The sequence below is a fragment of the Maylandia zebra genome, linkage group LG2, assembly GCF_041146795.1.
Source record: "Maylandia zebra isolate NMK-2024a linkage group LG2, Mzebra_GT3a, whole genome shotgun sequence".
NCBI classification, from domain to species: Eukaryota; Metazoa; Chordata; class Actinopteri; order Cichliformes; family Cichlidae; genus Maylandia; species Maylandia zebra.
In genome coordinates, this window is record NC_135168.1 from 10238854 (window position 1) to 10261634 (window position 22781).

Consider the following 22781-nt stretch of genomic DNA (forward strand, 5'->3'; position numbering starts at 1 on the left):
GCCATAAGAAATCCACTTCTATCCCTCTGTGTTTGATTCTATACAGTAAATGAAGTATATCAAAAACAATATGTTGCCTAGAGTCTGAAGACATATCACCTGTGCTCACTAGCACGCTGCTAGAGTCCCAGCAAACCACATACCTGCATATTAGTGCGTCCTCCACCCAGTTCAAGCCAGTAACATCACTACCAGCTCCCAGTATAAACTGCCACATCATCTGTAATTCTTTTACTCATCACCAAACTTATTTGTGGGAGAACAAATGCAGCAGCCGTTCTTTTATCTGACAGTGTTGACGCATCAGTAAATATCCTCACATGACCTGAGGACTTTCCCACTATATGAACCTGCTTTTAGTCGCCCCTCCTCCCTCGCCACAAGCTTCCTTTACAACATAACTTATAAAAAACAACTTTATTGACAATCAGCAATAACAATTACAGACAGTCTAGAAGAAGAATCACATGATCAAGGAGCAGAAGTTTATGGTTTTAATAGCTTTTACATTTTGGGAAAGTTTTAAAAACATTGTTTGGTTTTCTTTCTAAAGCGTTGAAAGGACGGCTTTGCATCAGAAAAGTAAGATCAGCAAATGAATCCATTAAAGTTCTTTTGCCTTGTTTGCAAAAGAAGCCAAACAACATTTGTGTCACAAAGAGAGACTTCAGAACAGATCAAAGATCACAAACATCAGGCACTGATGGAAACAGCCAAACACAGAAACAGAGGCACCAGCAGGTGAAGGAGGCCTGTTGTAGAAATGACTCTGAGTGCTCAGGTAGAAACGCATGAAGAACCAGTGCGTCTAATATTTGGAAACCAGTCTGTGTTTGAGCGTCCTGGATGAAACACAGATCATGTTGCAGAGCGAGGACGTCGTCTTTCCTCCCGAGTGTGTAACTACAGGATGTGTGCAGAAGGTTTAATCGTCCTCCTGACAGTTACTGATGAACGAGTCCTTCAGGGAGGCTCCAGGATCACTGTGGCTTTTACCAGCTGCTGCTAAACTGAGAGGTGTTGCTGCTTCATGTGTGAAGATGTTTGCATGGCTTTAACAGTGCAGACGTTCCTCATGTGCACCCATTTCATATGTTTTATTGTGATGTTTAGTAACATCTGCTTCCCTCCTTCAGGCAGACGATAAAGTGAGCTCAGCCTTAAACATGTGGAGAGAACGTTTGACCGACAGTCCTGGGACGACTGCAGAACAATGGTTTGTTTTTAATGATAAAGTTTCATAATGGAAATAAATGCTGAGCCTGTTTCATGATGTTGGCCCTGCAGCATCAGGCAGGATTAATACTGTAACAAACGTGTGTCACAGTTATAATGACTTTAAATGAAGACTTGGGTTGGATGGAGATGTCAGCTGGATTTGTGCTGACTGTCACTTTAAATGTTTTCTGTTCAGCTTCTAAATCTACTTTTGTATAATGTTTGCTGAGTTTTGCACTTCATGACGCTTTTAAGAAGAGCCAATAAATCCTGACTTTACACCAAAATAAAGGTTTAATGTGTTTAGTGTGACAGTGGAGGAGAGCGCACATAATAAGAGTCATTAACAGAATGGTGACAATTATAATCTGTCTCATTTTAGGAGCAGCTCACAGGCACAACAGACTACAGAGCAATCAAAGCACCAGTTAAACGTCCATGTGACCGGCTTACAGCCAATGAACAATCAGTCCCCACTGTCCCCACCAACATCACTGTACTGGAGAGACTGTGCTGCCATGGTCAGAGATGAACTGGTGCTAAAATGTAAGGCAGCTGATGTGTGTGGCCTTAGCAGCACAAATGCATCACGGCTGCAACGCTGCAGTGTGTTTAAACATTTGAACATTTCTGTGGCTTCAAACCAGCAGCTGCTCTGTACTCAGTCGTGTTTGTGTGTCTGTCAAAGTGATTGTTGTCTTTAAAAAGCCTTTTGTGTTGAGTTTTGTGAGCAGTGCCGAGCTTCTCTGTAGTCTAAGCTGAGTCGATATATTTGATTCCATGTTTGGTGTGATTTTCAAAGTCAGCAGCAGCAAACCCATACGGTAAAAAAATACATTTTTCCTGGCCAAAATATATTTCAAATATATGGTAAATATATTTTGTATTTGTGATGCTCCAAAAAAATATATCTTTGAAATTGAAAATATATTTCTTTCAAACCAAAATACATTTCAAAACATATTTTAGGGTGAAGAAAATACATTTCCAACCTTACAGTAGAATGTATATCAAAGTATCCTTTATTTAAAATATATTTAGTGCAATAATGATGATAATGATAACAATACTAAAAGTAACATGTTTTATGCACATCTGCAAAAAACAGTTGGATTCAAACAAAACAGAGTCAAAGGTCTATCACGAATTAGGTTGTTTATTCATTTGCTTACAGTATTTCACATTACACAATATCTCACTATAATGTAGCGTTCATTGACTTTGAAATTATCTGTCAGTGATACAGTAAACAAGATACAACAACTGCTATGTACACTTTAGTTTTTGACAATATATACAATTTAGTACTTAAAGGAACACACTCCACTGTTTTGGAAATAGGCTCATTCTCCATCTCCCTCAGAGTTAAAAATGCAGCGTCTTCTTTCTAGATCCGTACGTTAATAGGGCTCTGGAGCGTGATCTTACGGGATGGGGCGTAGCCACGATTTTTGGTCAAGGCGCCATATTAGCAGGCCAAACAAATGCTTGCTGTGTGGTCGGTTGTAATGTTAGATTGCACTACCGACAAAGGAATAAGCTTGAAAACAGGCTCTCTTTTCATTGTTTCCTCACCTGGAAGCATCATGAGGGAGCTTATGTGTTGGATGTTACCAAAAGAAGGCGTCTAGCCTGGATAGCAGCTGCGAGACGAGCTGATATTCAGTTCTCTACCAGCCACAGATATCTGTTGGTGTGCTCCAGTATTTTCATTCAGGTAAGTTCTAAATAAGTTCATATTATTATTTATAGCCTGTTAATTTTATTTTCAATGCGCTCTGAGATCATAGCACAAACTTAGAACAAACATGCAGAACTACCTTCTATTTATAGAGTTGCTAATTATTTGGCATTATTGCAGCAAACCAGCCTATGAAATGAATGAAACAAATCCTGACTGGGTTCCAACACTACACATGGGGCACTACGAAATCCCTGCTTCAAACTACATGCTACATACCACCATGCCAATCAGATTACTTCTTCCATGTGAGGGTAAAAAGGTGACCTTCCTGGATAAGATGGCAAAGGTTTGCTGCCTTTTGTTGAACATGTGCCCCAGTGTGGTAGTAAAACCACAGAAAAAAGGTTTTGTTAAATACTCTTAAGTCTTGTGCTGTTTATGTAGTGATAAGTTTTCAAAAGAGACAGTAAATTACAGAATGCTAGTAGTGGGTGATATTATACAAATGCTGTCATGATTTTATGTGAACATTTTGTCATTTGTAAACTATACATAACATTTTTTCTACATTGTAACTGATGTGATGTTCTACAAAGTGCTTTTAATTAAAAATAGGCAAACATTTCTTTGTTTCTTTATTCAACTTTTGAACAGTGGTATTTAGTAAGTACATATTCAGTAAATGCAAAGTATTTACATGGCCCCCTAAATTAAAACATTATGGGTTATTCAGAACAGAACTATGCTTGGAAAAATATTGTCCCATCAGTTGATCCAACTCCTCCACAGTAGCAGGTGGAACTTTTCTTTTTTGAGGATGGCTTCTTTTACCTGTCACAACGAATGGTCTGTTTATGTTTTGATCAAGAACCTTTTTTTGGGCAGCTGAAGAGGAGAAGTCTATCTTATGGCCAACCTCTGGCTGTATCTTGGTCATATTACCCAGCAAAACCCAGTATGCAGGTTCATCTGTAACAGTCCTTGTGCCACAGATCCTCACTGTTGCTTCTACATTAAACAGAAGAGCAGTGACATGGCTGCAAGTCTCCACGACTCTAGCCATACAGCTGCAGTGGGCGGCTTCAACCTTCCCTGTGATGCTCACAATGACCTGTGGCTGCAATGCTGCAATTCAGTCTTTAAGAGTGCAGGACCTAAAACACACACAGACAAAGTTCATTTAAAGACAAGAACTTTAATAAGCCAAGTCCGACACAAATGTGTTTTATTTACTTTCAAATCCATTTATCATAAATGTAACAAATAAAGTGTTTTTATGTATCCATCTATAGAACGCTGCATGTTATATTCTAAATCTGCATGTTTCTTTTTAGAAACCTATCAGCAAAAAATGAACCTAAAGTATGTAATGCAAGGATGTAATCACTTTCAAGAGGGAGAAAACATAAAGTTCAACTTTAAGTGACAATTATGGACACCTAATATGACAAGGAGATTCTGCAGGTCATTAATCAATGTATAAAACTAAAACAGAATGTATTTTTAGTGACACAGGACACAAACAAGGAAGCAAGATGTGTAATTAGGATTATTTATAATAAATATGAATTAATTAGGGCAATTTCTTTAACCATAAAGAATAACTAAATCCTTCAGGACAATGTCACATCAATGCACTGAACTCACTATGTTATCCCTCTAACAGAGCCTCTACATCAGGGGTGCCCAATCCCGGTCCTCGAGAGCTACTATCCTGCAGCTCTTAGATGCATCCTTGTTCCCACACACCTGAATCAAATGAATGGCTTGTTATCAGGCCTTTGCCAAACATGATGGCATGCTGAAGAGATCAAACCATTTGATTCAGCTGTGTTGGAGTAGGGATGCATCTAAAAGCTACAGGATAGTAGCTCTCGAGGACCGGGATTGGGCACCCCTGCTCTACATGTTCTCACTGTAATTTCCCCCTCACGAATGAATTTTTGCTAGCACTAATTCGAATGTTGGGGGGAATCAAACGCATTTTACTCGCAGTACTCAAGCTGACTTACCTTTGCTTGAATGACGGCGTACTCACAACGTGGAGGGTTAAAAATAGCCAAATCTTGTACCCAGTCCTTGGTGAATTGGATGTGCGCCTCCAGAGATTTATAATTGCGAAATTGCTGCGCCGTGTATGCTCTGACTCCACAGACAAGGTATGAGAGTAGATCATGCTAAGTCAATAGCGGTTTGGTCTTCAGGGTTTCTACTCCACGGCTATATTTCATACAGGTCCACATTTCAACAATCAAGTACCGTCTCTTTGCATCTGGACAGAATCTGTCTCTATACCGTCATTTTCTTTTGAGCTACGTTTCAGAATGGTTCGTAGCAAACTTGTTTTGATTCGTGACCTGCCAAGATGGTGCTGCGCTCCCACAATGCATTGCGACATTACGTCAACTCCAAAGCCCTTTGCGTGCAGGAGTGTATGCGCATGCGCATTGCCACGGTGGTTTAAAAAATAAAGATATAATGAAAAGTAATTAATAAAAATTAAATATTTAAACATTCCCACAAATGTGCAATGAACGTGCAAAAACTCTCTTTAGTAGTTGTTGCTGTTTCTTTCTTTCTTCTTTTTTTTTTTTTTTGAAAAATAACGACGTCTCTGAGGCGCGAAATCTGACAGCGAGAGGAACGGCCGGATACAGGAGACGGGAAGAAACAAGCCGATTATGTTCGCGTTAATTAAGTGGTTGGAAGATGTAAAATTCTCAATTCTGCCAACTGAACATATACGAGATTTTAATGAGGATGAATAATTAGCCGGCATGGAGGAAACGGACCTTTATTTCATGGAGTGGCGACAAGAAGCCAAGGCGGGTGGCCAGTCTAAGAAGCCTCCATCATCAAGCTAGCAGGTGCCTTTTCCCATATAATATTACTTTATTCTCGCTTATTTGGAACGGAAGCGTAGAGCTGCCACCCAGGCAAAAGAGAAATATAAGTATATCACGTTATAACGTGAAAAGTTTATCGTTCTAACAATATACTATCATGTTTGAACAACATGTTTGAACAACATTGTACGAAAAATGTACATAATTATCACGTCCGTACAATATTGTGCGAACGTGACAATTATGTATATTATAATAATGTGATATTATATTATACCAGTGGTTCTTAACCTGGGTTCGATCGAACCCTAGGGGTTCGGTGAGTTGGTCTCAGGGGTTCGGCAGAGCCTCCGCTGTGACGTGCACGGCTCATTTTGTGCACCAGTAAAAAACATATCTACGTCTAATTTGAAAAAAAAACACACTTTATTTTTCACTAAAGAGGGGTTCAATGAATGCGCATATGAAACTGGTGGGGTTCGGTACCTCCAACAAGGTTAAGAACCACTGTATTATACAAACATGAAAAGCATAATGTTAGAACAATAAACATTTCACGTCATAACGTGATACAGCTCTATTTTTCTTTTGCCTGGGTGGCAGCTCCACGCTTCCATAATTTGGTAATCAAAATATGTAACTTAATTAATTATATTGTGACGTACTTTTGCCTTTTCTTATTATTCTGCCTTCTCAATAACTATCAAAGCCTATTCACATTTAATTTGGCTTTCACAGAAATCCTACCTCTCCTTCTGGCTACAGAGTACTTACCAAGGTTAGAAACAAAGAACAGTTATGCTTTATTAATGTTCGCTAATTACAATGTTCCACATTTCCTTGCTTTTTAAGTCATTTTTAGGCTTTTTAGAGTTTTTGTTTTTTATTTTTTTAGCAGTAATGTTTCTGCCTATTTATTTCAGCCCATGAAATCGAATGCAGATCTTCCTAATGTGAGATTTACATAAATGTAAGTAATTTTGTTTGTCATTGTCATTAATGTTGTTGCTGTTGTTGTTTTTGTGCAGTTTGCAATCATATAAACCTAGCAAACATCAGTCAGCACAGTGACTAACCTAAACAGATTCTTGCTTTATTCACATATATTATATGTAATTATATATACCTGCACATTGTACCTAGGGTTGCAGCCACTTGGCCCCACCCCATTGTTGTGACAGCCCTGATTGTACTTATACACTGCATCTGAACAGGGAACAGTCTGCCACATTAATGTATTTTTAAGTGACTTGTTTGTAATACATGAATTTGTTTCTTACAGATGTCAAAGTCTCGACCTCATGCTGCCCTCCCCCATCCTCCTAAAGTAAGTATTTGTTGTTGTGGTTTTTTATGCGGTGTCTGTGTCACATGCTAATCATAATTATTGAAATAACTGTTTTCTAACAGATTTTCCAAAACACTAGTTATGTTTGTTGTCATTCAGACCAGTACTACTGCTTAGACATTGTTTAGTGGTCATGCATGTTTGACAAGCTCGTTATGATATCAAAACAGTAGGCCTATCACAATAATCGATATATCGACTTAACACACAATACATGTACATGACCTCAATAATTGTTGATGATGTAATTTATCTGCCATTATATTTACAAAAATAAAATATAATGATAACAAAACAATAACATTAAATAACATTGTTTTCTATTTGTTAGAAAACTTACTATTTATTCAAGTTTTTAAGGTATCTAATATTTTGATTCCTAATTTCAATGATCTAAATACTTTAAGAATTAGATGTTGGTTTGTCAATTGAAAGTGTGTAGATCTTGCATTATTATGGTGTTATATTATGATTATACATTCAAAGACATAAAATGGTCTTAAAATGACAATGACATAACTTGTCGCAATTGTTTATGGGGCAATATACCGACCAACAAAAAGTCGTTATCGTAACAGGCCTTCAAAACACACAGTTTTATGATTGATAAATTCAAAAAATAAATACATTTAATTTCTCTGAGATTCTCTAATATTCAGTTACAGTTCACAACACAGCTACCCGTACATGCAGTATTATACTGTAAATATAAATCTCTGCATTTAGCATCCCACTAGAAGCGTCACAGTTACTGCCTCTTTTTTTTTTTTACAAATACCTGTACTATCACTAACACATTTACTGTTTTACTTTTAGCCTGTGGATACAAATGCAGATTTCCTTAATGTAAGTTGTGCATTTTAATTACATCATGTTATTTTTATTATTATTTATTTATTTATTTTATTTTACATTCAAATATTTCAAGCTTCTTGGTTAAAGAAGCTTGATTGCTAGTAGGTAAAGAATAGTTCACCTATAATTCATATTCCCAATTAATTTCTCACCTCTGATTGAATGCCTTTGTTTGTTTTCCTATAACAAAACATTTTTGCTGGATATATATGGTGAATTTATATGCATAGATACAGTCGTAGTGCTTGACACATGCAAACAGCAGTAGATGTACTAAAAAGGAAATAATTACAATCATGATGTTGATTGCTGATGTCAGTATATATATTTTAGAGGAATGTTTTGTTTTTCACCCAAAATGAACTATATTGCTTCAGAAGAGATTTATTACCCTACCGGACTCTTATATATTGTTCTGTTTTTTGTTTGTTTTTGTTATTTTCAGGTTCAATGGTGCGTGTTCTTCTAATGGCCGCCTTCCCACTGGAGGTTTTGATCCACAGCAATTTAAAAGGTAATCAGCTTTGAAAGTCAGTTCAAATGGTTAGGTAATAGTACTTTAAAAAGCCTACAACTCTGTCACCAGTTTCTTTACCAAAAATTACCCATAAAAGTATCGCTCAATAGCATATAATTGTAGTTCAAATGTTTAGTTGTACAAATATCAAATTTTTGGAAATCTAAAACTAGTCAAACACTCAAATGTTCATGCTTTTTATAGGAGGACAGAGCAAAACGGACATCGGCGCAGAGTGAAGAACTGCCCTTGATAAGGACACTATGACAGCCATATATAGTAAGTGAAGACTTTCTGTGTATCTAAAATTGCATACACCACAAGTAACTTACTTTGCAACCATTAAAATAGGTTGTAAAGTAAGTTACCAATACAAATAGGTGATGATGCATTGTAGTGGTTGGTCTCAGACAAAGAAGGTCAACAGATTTATGAATGCTGGAAGGTAAGGAGAGACGACCAAAAGGGGTGTTAGCATTACTGTAATGTGAACTGGATAGACTTCCCATCTAGGAAAAAAAAGAGGTAAAATTATGCGTAAAATATATCTGTATTAATATCTGTATCTGTATAAACAGAAATATCTGTTTGCTAAATGAAGCCAGCTAACATAAATCACATTTTTATTTTAACTCTGATAAAAGTAATAGAACTGTGACTTTTGTTTGTTACAGTGGGGGTAAGGAAGGGGTTTCCCAGCATGTCCAGAAGGGCTTTGAGGATTGCAGTGAAAGCTGGGGGAACTGAGACTGTGTGTGTATATATATATATATGGCTCCAGCAGATCCCGGGAACAACATCGGAGATCTCTGTCCAGAAGAGCGCAGTCCTGGGAACAGCTAAGATACTGCGCAGGACCCTCAAGCTCCCAGGCCTCTGGTAGAGGACCCGAGCTTGAAGGATAAACCGCCCGCAGGGGCGTGCTGGGTGTTGTATATATATACACACATATATGTATATGTGTGTGTGTTTCTTTTAGAATGTTTAAGTATGTAATGAGAATAAACTTATAAAATGAATATTCCTTGCTTGATTGATATGCTATATGTATGTTTTAAACATCAAATAAAGATTTCTTTCAGATGTTACATGTGAATGTGTTTTCTTAGAAATATATGAAGGGTTAAATTTATATTTTTTTGAATGATTTTAAATACATTTAAATTGTATTTTGAAATATATTTTATTAATATATTTCAAAATATACAAAAAATGGCCAAAAAATATATGTGCTAAAATACATTTTAAATATATAAATATATTTCAAAATGTATTTTAAAATATATTTTTTTACCGTATGGGCAAAGCTACACCAGAGGGTTGTGCTGTGTAACAGGTTGGTGCAGGTGGTGTTATCTACATTTGAACATTAGGCAACAGTCTCATGAAGACACTTTCTATTGTTCACTAAAGACCAACAATAACAGAGACAAAGGGAGAGCAGCAGAACTAGTGCTAACAATTAGCACTGCTAGCCTGCCCACCAACACCAGCTAATGTTCTAAAAACGATGATCAATGATTTTGCTGTAACGGCTCCAGCTGTCTGTGTCAGGGACACGTTGGAGATGAAGTGAGTGATCCAGTGACAAAGGTTTGGAAAGCTGCAGTCAGCTGAGACTAAAGGAGTCACCTGACCGAGAGACCAAATGTTTCACTGAGAACGTCCAGATGAACAGAATCAACCTTTGGGATAATCTGTTCCACACATCCATGTTTCACTTACTGCATTATATTTCCTCATTGCTGTGCACACAGGCCTGTGGCTTATAACCAACTCCAAGTTCAGACTCAGAGGCTGCTGAAGCTGTTTTCTGGAACAGAGACGTGTTGGATATAAAAGCAACTCTTCTTTATGTGTCAGCACTGAGGAAAGGAGCAGCTTCGTTTCTAAGTGTATGAAGGACTGTAGCAGTGTGTGTGTGAGGTTTATTTCACAGACAGAACCATGTCAAAAACACAACTTCAGGTAAAAACAATACAAAATCAAAGAGTCTGATCAGAAGGATTAAACAGAGGAGTGTGGGACTGTTTTTAACAGACAGCAGGTTAAGCCAGGCTGGAGGAGTAAACTGAGCCTCGGTGTGAGCAGCAGTGTGTTTGACAGGAAGCTGAGATAAACAGTCTGGAGCCCATTTAGTGCTTCATATGAAAGTGTGAGGATTTGAAAGCAAATCTAAAATCAAGCAGGAGTCAGTGTGAGAATGATTTGTGCTTTTCCTCAGTCAGATGCTGGGAGTTTCAGTTCATCCATGTTCAGCGTGCTGTGCTTTGTGTAACAGGAGAATATGACAGTATAAATCAAGTCTTCATGTCACTGAAAGCCTCCACAGTCTGCTATGGAGGTGCATCAGTTTGGATTTACAAGAAGAACATTTCTTAAACCTGCCACAAGATGGCGCTCCAACAGAAGGGATGTCCACAGTGTAACACAGACACACACATACTGTGTGAATGTGTGAGTGAATGGGCTTTCAACACAAGGCTTCTGCTGCTACCTTTAATGACATAATTAGCTAACAAGAACAAACTGTTAATTACCACCAAAGAACGGCTCCAGATTTTAGCTGCTGACCATTTTGTGAAACGTTGATTACATCAGCTTATTGTTGATTTTTCAACCTTAATATCAGCTGCTTTAAAGGAGCCTGGTTCTCTGGCAGTAACACTTTTCTTCACTAGATGCAGTGCAGGCACAGTCTGTGTTTCTAAACTACACACTAATGTTCATTGTTGTGCAGCTAAATCCTCCCTCTGGATGGGAAGAATCCCTGTCAGGCTTCAAACACCTGGCTTGGTGTTCTGGAGCTAATGTGTCACCTGTGAGGACTCTGAGATGAACACACAGCAGACACTTCAGTTCTCCGTCTGTGTGTCCTCAGTTTCCCAGCATGCCTTGGCTGTGGTGGTGGAGGTGAATGAGGGGGAACATGCTGCTCTGTCAGCACTCAGGTTTCATACCTGGTGATCTCAGAGGACAAAGCGGCGTTACAGCAGCGCACGTTGATGAGACCTGATGCTCTGAACAGTTCAGACTTCAGCCTCACTCTGAGAAAACAAACGACTGACTGTCAGCAGCAACTACACCTGCTCCATCAGTGACGGAGAGAAGAACTGAGACTGAGAGACATACAGCTGCAGGTCAAAGGTCAGAAACGCCCGCTCTTTGTACGGGTCAGGAGTTAGTACTGCAGAGGTCAGAGGTCAGCTTGCTGACAAACCATTTGAAACAGTTTGGAGCTAAAAGCACAACAGCAGAGGAAAGAAGAGACACTGCAGAGATGATGCAAAATATTGTGTTTTGTTCTCAGCTGTCAAAAAGTGTAACACACGTGTTCCAGCACAGCCTTTGTGTACTTTCACTTCTCCATACTGTCCATTGGAAATCCTGTTTGTTACTTTTTGATTTCAGTCCATGTGTCCAAAGCAAACTTCTGTCCCACACTTTCTCTGCTGACTCTTCACCGATGCTCAGATGATCTCAGATGATTTCACCAGAACTCATCAAAATTCGGGCTCCACAGAAACCCAGACGTCACTAAACAAGCGTAACAAGCAAAGTGAAAACTGGTCGTTCAGCTTTATTGACCAAAGATAAGCTCACATGTCACCTCATGACACAGACACTTATTTCCACAGCATGCACGAGGACTGACAATAAGTGTCTATAAAGCCACTTCTATCTGCCACACCTGTGCTTCTGTCATGGTTGCTCTCCTCTCACTCTGTCATTTATCCACAGTCTGCCTCCCTCTGCTCCGTCAGCTGACGTCCTCTCTACACCACCTGCTGTGTTTTATCCTGCAAAAACACATTTAAGAAGCGTTGCACCGAGTAACGGGAGGAACTGCTATAAAATCCATTTAAAGGAGGTGGTGCTGAGTGCTGTGACTGGGGTCCCACCACTGACATCACGGGTGGAGGACATGTTGGAAAACTGCTACAAAGTGCTGTGCAGCCAGCAGAGCTTACAGTCTGTCCTGTGTGTCATACAGGCTCTCACACTTAGTGTTTCTGTGACACATTGAAGAGAAGTTTGTGTTGTTCACAGTTGTGCTTGTACTGAGTGACAGCTGACATGACCTAACAGGAATAATGTGTCTGTGCTGAATGAGAAGTAACACACAATGAAGTCTTGATGCATCTCAATCATCCAGGAAAGTGAGTCTGTTGCTTCTGTTCATCTGGACGCAGCGTTTTGTGGGAGAAACGTGTCGTCATCATCAGGTGACGTCTTCAGTCTCAGCTGCAGGTTTCAGTCTTACAAACAGGACATTTGCATAAAGACTGAAAGCAGCTGCAGGAACGATGGGCTGGGAGCTCCGTTCCTTCATCTTAATTATGCAGATTCTCAGGACCATTGATCAACAACCACTGATCCATGTCCATGAGTCCCATTCACAGAGATGTGGGAATGGCTGCAGTCACAGCATGTAAGATGGAAATAAATGAGAAGTATTTAGCTGAAGTGGATTTGATTTATGTTACTTCTTTTTTAACTTGTAGTTCTACATTGGAAGATTATTGTGATATTGAAATATAAAAATACATTTATATTCTATTATTTTCTCAAAATAAGCGTCACACTCGTGGAAGCCGGTGTAGCCGCCGAAACGCCTGCATTTATGGAGACTTTCAGCCCCAGGTAGGCCAGTTATGGATCTTGGATCCACATTATGTCAGCAGCTGTTCTCCACCGTGAACTGTGTTCAAACAAACACGCTCACGCCTCACAGACGACAGCTTACAGTCTGTAGAGATAAAGTGACTTCGTACAGCCCCGTCTTCAGTCTTGTGGAGATGATCTCGATGCTTTGGTGGATGTTACTAGCTCCTGTGCAGTATTTTGTAAAGACATGATTATACCCCGTAAGCGCGTTAAAATTTACGCTAACAATAAGCCATGGGTCACTAAAAGTGTCAAATCCTGTTTAAGGAAAAAGAGACAGGCCTTTAAAGAGGGGCTGTTACCGATTTTCAGACAGCTACCAAGGAAATGAAAATCGAGATCTTGAAAGCAAAACAGACAAAAACCTTCTTGAAAGCAAATTTGCTGCAAAAACTTTTGGGTCTGCCTGGACTTGTATGAAAACCATAGCAGGGTTTCAAAATCCCCAGAGCAGCAGTCAGGTCATTTTAGATGTTTTAATTCAGACAGAGATTTTCAAATGCTTTAAACATGTTTTATGCTCGTTTTAGTTCTTCTGATTTCAGCGAGGATATTTGGGAAGTGAAACAGAAACTGAGAGATACTCAGCACTTTATCATTGAACTCAGCGATGTTAAAAAGGCCTTTCATACAGTCAATGTGAACAAGAGCCAGGTCCTGATAATATTAGTGGCCGCCTAATTAAATCTTGTGCTGATGAACTCAGGCCTATATTTCAGGTTATTTTTAACAAATCCTTGCAAACACAACATGTGCCCTCTCTTTGCAAAGAAGCAGTCGTGGTTCCTGTCCCTAAATCTAAACGACTTCAGGCCTGTTGCCTCACTTCAGTTGTCATGAAAGTCTTTGAAAAAATCATCAGAAATGTGATTATGAAGAGACTGAAGGTCAGCTGGATCCAATGCAGTTTGCATACAGGCCCAACAGAGGAGTGGAGGACGCACTTTTGACTTTACTAAATCTGATTCTTAAACATGTAGAGAGTAAAGGGACTTTTGCAAGACTTCTTTTCATTGATTTTTCTTCGGCTTTTAATACAACACAGCCCCATATTTTAATTAAGAGACTTTTAGAACAGTTTGAAATCAGGAAAAACCTGGTGGGCTGGATTTTAGATTTTCTAACTGACAGGTCACAAAGAGTGAGAATAAATGGGGTTCTGTCTGACCCAGTGTTCTCCTCCACAGGTTCTCCTCAAGGCTGCGTCCTATCGCCCTTATTATTCACTCTCTATACAAACATGTGTCAGGGCAGACATGAAAACAGGGTCATTATTAAATATGCAGATGACTCTGTTATTGTCAGCTTACTGAAAGAGGGTGAAACTAACCACGGCCCAGTCATTGATGACTTTGTTCAGTGGTGGGAGGAGTCTTATCTCCAGCTGAACATATCTAAAACAAAAGACATGGTTGTTGATTTTAGGAAACAACAAAATGGGCACGGAGTCACTTTAATTAAAGGTCAGAAAATAGAGCAAGTACAATCATATAAATATCTTGGGACCATAATCAATGAAAAACTGAACTTTGATCAAAATTGCAAATCAGTTTGTAAAAAGGGTCACCAGCACCTTTATTGCCTTAGGAAACTTGTTCATTTCCACATTGACCAAAAAATTTTATCTTTGTTTTATCGTTCTTTTATTGAGTCTGTTTTATCCTTTTGTTTGGTGGCATGGTTCGGTCAGACCTCTGTCACAGAGAAAAACTCTCTGAATCAGATAGTGAGATGGTCCAGTCGTCTGATAGCTGAGCCACAGTCTTGTTTAGCCTCCCTGTACTCTGAGCAGGTACAGAGGACGGCTTTATCAATCCTTAAAAATGGTTCCCATCCTCTAAGGGGTGAATTTCAGCTTCTTCCCTCAGGACGGAGGTTTCTATTTCCGAGATGCAGGACAAAGCGTTATAAAAATCGCTTTGTCCCCGTTGCTGTCACTGAATTAAATAAGAACTGTTTTTGATTCGAAATATTAAAGTATGTGTCACAGTGAGCTTTATATATTTACTAGGTATGTGTGTTTTTAAAGGGATGTCAAATGCTGTCATTTGTCTGTAAAGCAAATTTACCTTGCCTTTGGGTATAAATAAAGTTACCTTACCTGCAGACGCTGTGCGCAGAGGTTCAGGAGCAGAAGTCCCGTTGTAAACATATCACGGCAGACCCGACGATGTTTGCATGAACGCGCTTTTTTTAAAAGTCAGGTCAAGGCTCCAAAAGCCCAAAGGCGATATAACAGTTTGTGTTTGCTACATGGATCATTGTAGTTCAGCTTTCCTTTGTTATATTTCTTTAAGAGCTCAAAATGTGTTCATTACATAAATCAAATGTAATTTTCTCTGTAGCACTTCATGGATTTCATAAGCAACACACTGTAGTTGTTCACACAAAGCATAAAGGTAAAAACAATATACACAGTGTTATCTTCATTTTAGATGTCACAAAGTATTTGCGGCTCCCAGTGTTTTCCCGAACCCTGACCCTTTGCGTGGAAAGTTAAGATGGCGCCGGTGAGGTCGGCTGCCGTCACGACTGCTCCGACCACTTTTTCTTTGTCTTTGTTTTTTAAGTTAGTTTTCAGCGTTTCTAAATCGGCAAAATCATCACCATTGGGTACATTAGGTATGACAGTGACACTCTTGTTTCTATTGGTATACAATGTACTCACAATTCGAAGTTTTTAACTCCGGATCCGAGCTGGCCGAGTGAGATCTCGAGGGAGAACAAAGGGAAGCGGCGGCGGCCTAGAGGGAAGCGAGCCGGCGTCAGGAACAGGCTGAGAGCTCGTGCACACCGCACACCTCTGCCTAGCATCCTGCTCGCCAACGTCCAGTCACTGGAGAACAAGCTTGACGACCTCAGGGCCAGGATAAAGTTCCAGAGAGACATTCGGGACTGCAATCTCCTCTGCTTCACCGAGACATGGCTGAACCCAGCGGTGCCGGACCACGCCATCCAGCCGGCCGAGTTCTTCTCGGTTCACCGCATGGACAGGACACGGGACTCGGGGAAGTCAAGGGGAGGCGGCGTGTGTTTAATGGTGAACAACAACTGGTGCAACAGTGCGAACGTTGTTCCTCTCACACGCTCCTGCACACCAAATCTGGAACTACTGTCCATCATGTGTCGTCCTTTTTATCTACCTCGGGAATTTACATCGGTCATTGTAAGTGCCGTTTATATTCCACCACAAGCGGACACGGTCACCGCCTTATGCGAGCTGCATGAGGCACTCACACAGCACCAGACACAACACCGGGACGCTGCGCTTATTGTGACGGGGGACTTTAATAGCGCCAACCTCAAACGCGCAGCGCCGAACTTTTATCAACACATCACCTGCCCCACCAGGGGTGAAAGGACACTGGACCACTGCTACACTACGGTCGAGGACGGCTACAAGGCACAATCCCGCCCCCCGTTTGGCAAATCTGATCACGCCGCCATCTTCCTCATGCCAAAATACAAACAAAGGCTGAAACAGGAAGTTCCGGTTCAGAGGAAGGTCGCGCGCTGGACGGATCAATCGGTGGCCGCGTTACAGGACGCACTCGATGACGCAGACTGGGGCATGTTCAGAAACAGCTCCGACGATGACGTCAACGTGTTTACGGAAGCGGTTGTGGGATTCATCGGGAAACTAGCGGATGATACCGTGGAGACAAAGACTATCACAACGTTTCCCAACCAGAAGCCGTGGGTGGATAAAACCATCCGCGACGCTCTGAGATCCCGCACCGCTGCCTACAACACGGGACTCATGACGGGGGACATGGACCCGTACAAAGCCGCGTCATATAACGTGCGGAGGGCGGTGAAAGAGGCGAAGCAGCGCTACGGGAGGAAACTAGAGTCACAACTCCAACAGAGTGACTCTAGGAGCCTGTGGCGGGGACTAAGGACAATAACGGAGTATAAAGCACCAACAACCGGTATGACGAACGCGGCCGTGACTCTGGCAGACGAGCTGAACACTTTCTATGCTCGCTTCGAGGCTGCAGCTAAGGTCTCCAACAATGCTAGTGTTAGCGGCGCTAACGGCTGCAGACAGGAAGATACTGCCAGCACCGGAAACGTGCTCGTCATCTCCGAGCATGAAGTAAGGAGAGCCTTCAAGAGAGTGAACACCAGGAAAGCAGCAGGACCAGATGGCATCCCAGGTCGTATCCTAAGAGACTGCGCATACCAGCTAGCTCCTGTGTTCACTGAGATATTCAACATCTCTTTATCTCAGTCGGTGATCCCCACATGCTTCAAAGAGTCCATCATTGTTCCTGTCCCGAAGAAACCCCACCCTGCTTCTCTCAATGACTATCGCCCTGTAGCCCTCACCTCAGTAGTGATGAAGTGCTTTGAACGCCTGGTCAGAGACTTCATCATTTCTTCACTACCAGACACACTGGACCCACTACAGTTCGCTTACCGTCCAAATCGTTCCACAGACGATGCCATCTCTCATCTCCTCCACACATCACTCACTCACTTGGACACTAGAAGGGGGAATTATGTTAAAATGCTCTTCATAGACTACAGCTCTGCATTTAACACCATAATTCCCTCCACACTCACCACCAAGCTGGAGCATCTGGGACTCAGCTCATCTATGTGTCAGTGGATCTCCAACTTCCTAACTGGCAGACCACAGGCAGTAAGGATGGGCGGACATGTCTCAGCCTCCACCACTCTCAGCACTGGAGCCCCCCAGGGGTGTGTTCTGAGCCCCCTGCTGTACTCTTTGTACACATATGACTGTGTGGCCACTACCAGCTCCACCACCATCATCAAGTTTGCTGACGACACCGTCGTGGTGGGCCTGATCTCTGATAACAACGAGACGGCCTACCTGAAGGAGATTAGGAATCTGGAGAACTGGTGCCAGAGGAACAACCTCCTTCTAAACGTCAGTAAGACAAAGGAGCTGATAGTGGACTTCAGCACTAAGCAGGAGAGGAACTACCAGACCCCCGTCATCAACGAGTGCCCAGTGGAGAGAGTGGACAGCTTCAAATACCTCGGAGTTCACATCACGCAGGACCTGTCATGGTCCTGTCACATCAACACCGTGGTGAAAAAGGCCCGACAGCGTCTCTACCACCTCAGACGCTTGAGAGACTTCCAACTGCCCTCCAAGGTGCTCAGGAACTTTTACTCGTGCACCATAGAGAGCATCCTGGCGGGAAACATCTTAACCTGGTTCGGGAACAGCACCATGCAGGACAGACGAGCTCTACAGAGGGTTGTGCGGTCAGCTGAGCGCACCATCCGCTCCGAGCTCCCTGACCTGCACTCAATCTACAGCAGGCGGTGCTGGACCAAGGCCAGGAAGATCGTGAAGGACCTCAGCCATCCCAACAACAGACTGTTCTCTCTGCTGAGGTCAGGAAAGCGATTCCGCTCCCTGAAGACCAACACAGAGAGACTGAGGAGGAGCTTCTTCCCGCAGGCGATACGGTCTCTCAATCACACCACCACACAGTACTGACCCACACATATGGTTCTTACACACACACTGGACTTTCTGGACTTTGTTTTTGCACAACACTGGTCACTATATTCTTCATTTCCAGTTAATACTTGTACAGCTGCTGTTATTGTGTATATATTTATTTATATTTAGATTTCTTCATACATTCTTATATAGTTCTATATTGTGTATTGTGTATTTTGTTGTACAGTTATTTTATTTTCAACTTTAATTTATATATTTTATCTTATTCTTCCCAGTTAAATTTACCCTTCATTCTAATTTGTGTTGTACAGTTATTTCATTTTTAACCTTAATTTATATTTTATTCCTTCCTAGTTAAATTTACCCTTTTTAATTTTTCATATTTATTTCCTATCTTATTCATAGCCTTTTCCTTTTTTGTTTTCTTTAGGTCACGAGCAGTTGTCCAAGCATTTCACTACATATCGTACTGTGTATGACTGTGTACGTGACAAATAAAATTTGAATTTGAATTTGAAACCGGGTCCAAAAGGCTCTTTGGGTGTTAAAGGTTGCTGACCCCTGCACTAGGCCCAACTGACACATATATTTGATTCCAAATACAAAAAATAATGTGTAACCTGCTGGAAGAATGTAGGAGGTTGAGACAGGATCTCAACACTTGGTGTCTGCAACAAAAGACAACAATATGTGGGCCGATCGTGGCTCAAGAGTTGGCAGCTCGTCTTGTAATCGGAAGGTTGCCGGTTCGAGCCCCGGCTCGGACAGTCTCGGTCGTTGTGTCCTTGGGCAAAAAAGCACTTTGGGGTCCTTAGGGACGAGTAAAGCGCTCTACAAATACAGGCCATGTAATGGCAGAAACATTCTCTAGTGTAAATCCTGACTAGTTCATTAACTACAGATCAGTTTCAGTGAACATTATTCACAGAGGGATCTGAGTTCCTTATACCAGACTCTACTGAAACTGTAACACTGTGCAGCTCTGCGACTCAACAATATGACAACAATGTAACACACACTAGAATCATCAAATAAAGCCCCACTAACCACTAGAACTAGAACTAACTAACTAGCACTGGACACTTGCATATTAGAGATTTCTACCACCATAGGAGGCGAGATATCATCCTTGAACCAGAGCATCCAGCCCTCAATTTCGGACATAAAAAGCGACGTGGCCAGGCATGATAACACTTTGACTGAACTGCAGGACTGTGCCTCGAACCACTCTGACACCATCGCCACTCTCCAGGCCACTGTGGAGCGTTTGTCTGCGGAGGTAAAGAAGTTAGATGAGAGATGTGGAGCTCTTGAGGCGCTCCAGGAGGAATCATTTAAGAACTGCAGGAATACCAGAAGGCACAGAGGGACCCAAGATGACTGAGTTGGTTCACACCTGTTGGCGGAGGCGCTATCTCTCGAGGAGAAGCCACTCATCGATCGAGCACATAGAGTGAATCGCCAGCGTCCCAAACAAAGTCATCTTCCTCGGCCCATCATCTTGAGATTGCACTACTACCACATTGGTGAGGAAATTCTGCTGAAAGCTGCAGAGAACAAGAACCTGATGTATAAGGGTTTTTAAAATCCTCCCAGATTTCCCTCCCTCTGTTGGAAACGCAGAGCCGCATTTGCAAATATGAGAGGAAGACTACGTGGGATGACCGGCGTCAGGTACAGACTGCTATACCCTGCAAAGCTGTTAGTGACCCATGGTGATGTGAGGAAAAGCTTTACCGATCCCAAAGAGACCGTAGACTACGCGGAGAAGCACCTCTCCCACCCACCTTCAAATGTATTAAAAGCAAGGATATATCTATATGTCTAACGCTGACACAGCACTGTGTTTCTTCTTTTCCCTTTATATTCCATGTAAAGGTGAATATGGAGCGTTTATGGAGCTCGTTTATTGACCAGCTGTCAGTTAGAAGGTAAGAGTTACTAGGTTAACAGAGGTTAGCAGTAACAGTACGGGGAAGTATATTGTGTTGTTCTTTTGTTGGTTTTTATTTTATCGTACTTTACTTTGTTATTTTGATTTTACCTGTTGTGAGTGCTTCCCGTAATTCTCCTTTTTCTTGCGCCGCTGCGGCCAGAGTTCACAACATTACATATTTTTGTATCTATAAACAGGAAGCTGACACTCTCCAGACTTTATCAAAGGTGTGAGCGTCACAGCAGAGGCCTTTGTGTCAACGTAGCTGAAGACAAAACACAGAAACACATGAAGGAGATTTTCCTGGCCTGGATTTTATACAAATATTCTGCAGTACATCAAAAATGAAAGAAAACCATTAGTCAACATATGAACATCACCTCTGAAGTTACAGAGCTTTGATTGGAGACACAGCTGAGCGTTTTGCATTTTGCATAATTAATTACATAATTAACTATGTAACCATAATTAAATGGTTACATCATCTTTAAAGTCCCCAGAGATCAGGAAAAGGGCCTGAGGGTGCTGTGTTTGGAGTCTGCTGGTTACAGTGTGCAGGACCTCACAGGCTGCTGCAGCGTTAGCAGAGGGCGGGACATACACAGCTATCATAATCACGTGTGTAAACTCTCGTGGTAGATAGTACGGTCTCATGCTAACCGCTAGCAGCTCAATGTCCTTACAGCATAGCGTCTCTTTGATAGAGAAATGCCCAAAGTTACACCATCTATCGTTCACAAACACAGCCAGACCCCCTCCTCCCTTCTTACCACTCTCCGCTGTTCTGTCATAAGAGGCTCAGCAGCTAAAGCAGCACACCTGGGTCTCCCAGCCTATTAAAAGCAGCCCTTTGCTTCACCTGCTTCACTAAACATTATTATTTTAAGCAGAGTGGTGTGATTTATGTAGGCATTGCTGTGTGACAGGAGGACTTTTCTTGCACACCCACCAAATGAGGGCGCACATGCTTCCACGCCCACTGGTGACTGCACACATCCTTTCAAGGAAGCATTTCATTCATCCCTAACAAATGGAACAAAACACTGTGCAGCGTGTTCAGGTTTGAACGTGGCCCTGGCCTCTCTCTGCATCCACCTGGCACATGCAACACACATCCACTCCCTGCTGAACTGCTTGTATTTGATGTGTTGAAGTTTTGGTAAAGTTTGAATAAATTCCACTTTATTTATAGGAACATTTCATCTGTGGACTCCTGCTTCCCCTCTCCTTGAGCCAGTTTGTGACGGGAACATGACATAAGAAAAGTAATTTATCCCTTTTTGATTCTGTGTATCTGGCGCTCATCCAGTGAGTTCACACTTGGCAGAAACAGACTGAATTTGTCTGGAGAACTTTGGCTTCAGCCAAGTTAGATAAACACACTGTGTCTCTGTCAAAACAGCAGTGTAGTTGTGGCACCCCTGTGAGGGAATGACCACATGAATATTATTTTGTGTAAAACACTCATGTAACGGGACATTTTTCATTGCTATATGTATTTATTTTCAGTTTCTTTAAGAGGATAGAAAATCCATGTAACAGGGATTCATTTTATGTTAGAAAGCAGTGAGGGCGGAACTTTGGTGCTTGCTCCGGGGTTTCGGGGAGCAGTAAGTGGAGCCCACCTTCCGCTGCTTCCTCAGACACGTTCTGGAGGAAAGCAGAGACGCATCGTGTCTTCCTTACTCTGCTCTTCACCTGCTTTTACAGGTCGGTACACGGTGCTCGCACCGAAAATGTTGTTTATTGTCACCATGGTTACCCACGTTAATGTGAATGGGAGAGTTAAGGCGGTCCGCCAAAGTTATTTATATGTAAACACGGGAGAAAACCAGAGGAGTGTCCCGCGCGACCGCACCGCGAGCCCGCTCGTTAGGTGGAGCGCTCGTGAAGCAGAGTCAGTGCGCTCCTATGCTCTGTGCAAACGTGTTGTAATGCTCCAATCAAATCAGTTCTGTGAGATGTGAATGTTAATAGTTCTGTTAAAGTGACTGAGTAGATTAGCTAGTGTAACACAAGCACTCTGAGCAACTCTGTGTAGCTAACAGAGGCATTCATGGGTTGATTCAACAAGCTGTGTTTCATGATGCACTAAATAGTGATTTTGCCAGTAAATTACTGGAGGGAACAAATGTAATGTATTTACCAATGCTGTTATTGAATAGAACTGTTTAGCCAGTAAGACACTGCAGAAGACAATGTGATGTGTTTATTGATATGATAAAAGGATGTAGCTGTTATGGAAAGAAGTGTGAACTTG

General features: G+C 41.5%; 1 protein-coding gene and 1 long non-coding RNA gene across 2 annotated transcripts in view; both read left to right on the forward strand.

Moving 5' to 3' along the window:
* Positions 1–22781, forward strand: part of LOC143420772 (protein NLRC3-like) — a 161689-nt gene that overhangs the window by 47075 nt on the left and 91833 nt on the right. The gene's annotated exons all lie outside the window — the stretch shown is intronic.
* Positions 7055–9027, forward strand: LOC143413556 (uncharacterized). Its single transcript, XR_013094157.1, has 4 exons — positions 7055–7075; positions 7913–7942; positions 8397–8465; positions 8673–9027. It is a non-coding gene; the product is annotated as an uncharacterized LOC143413556 (long non-coding RNA).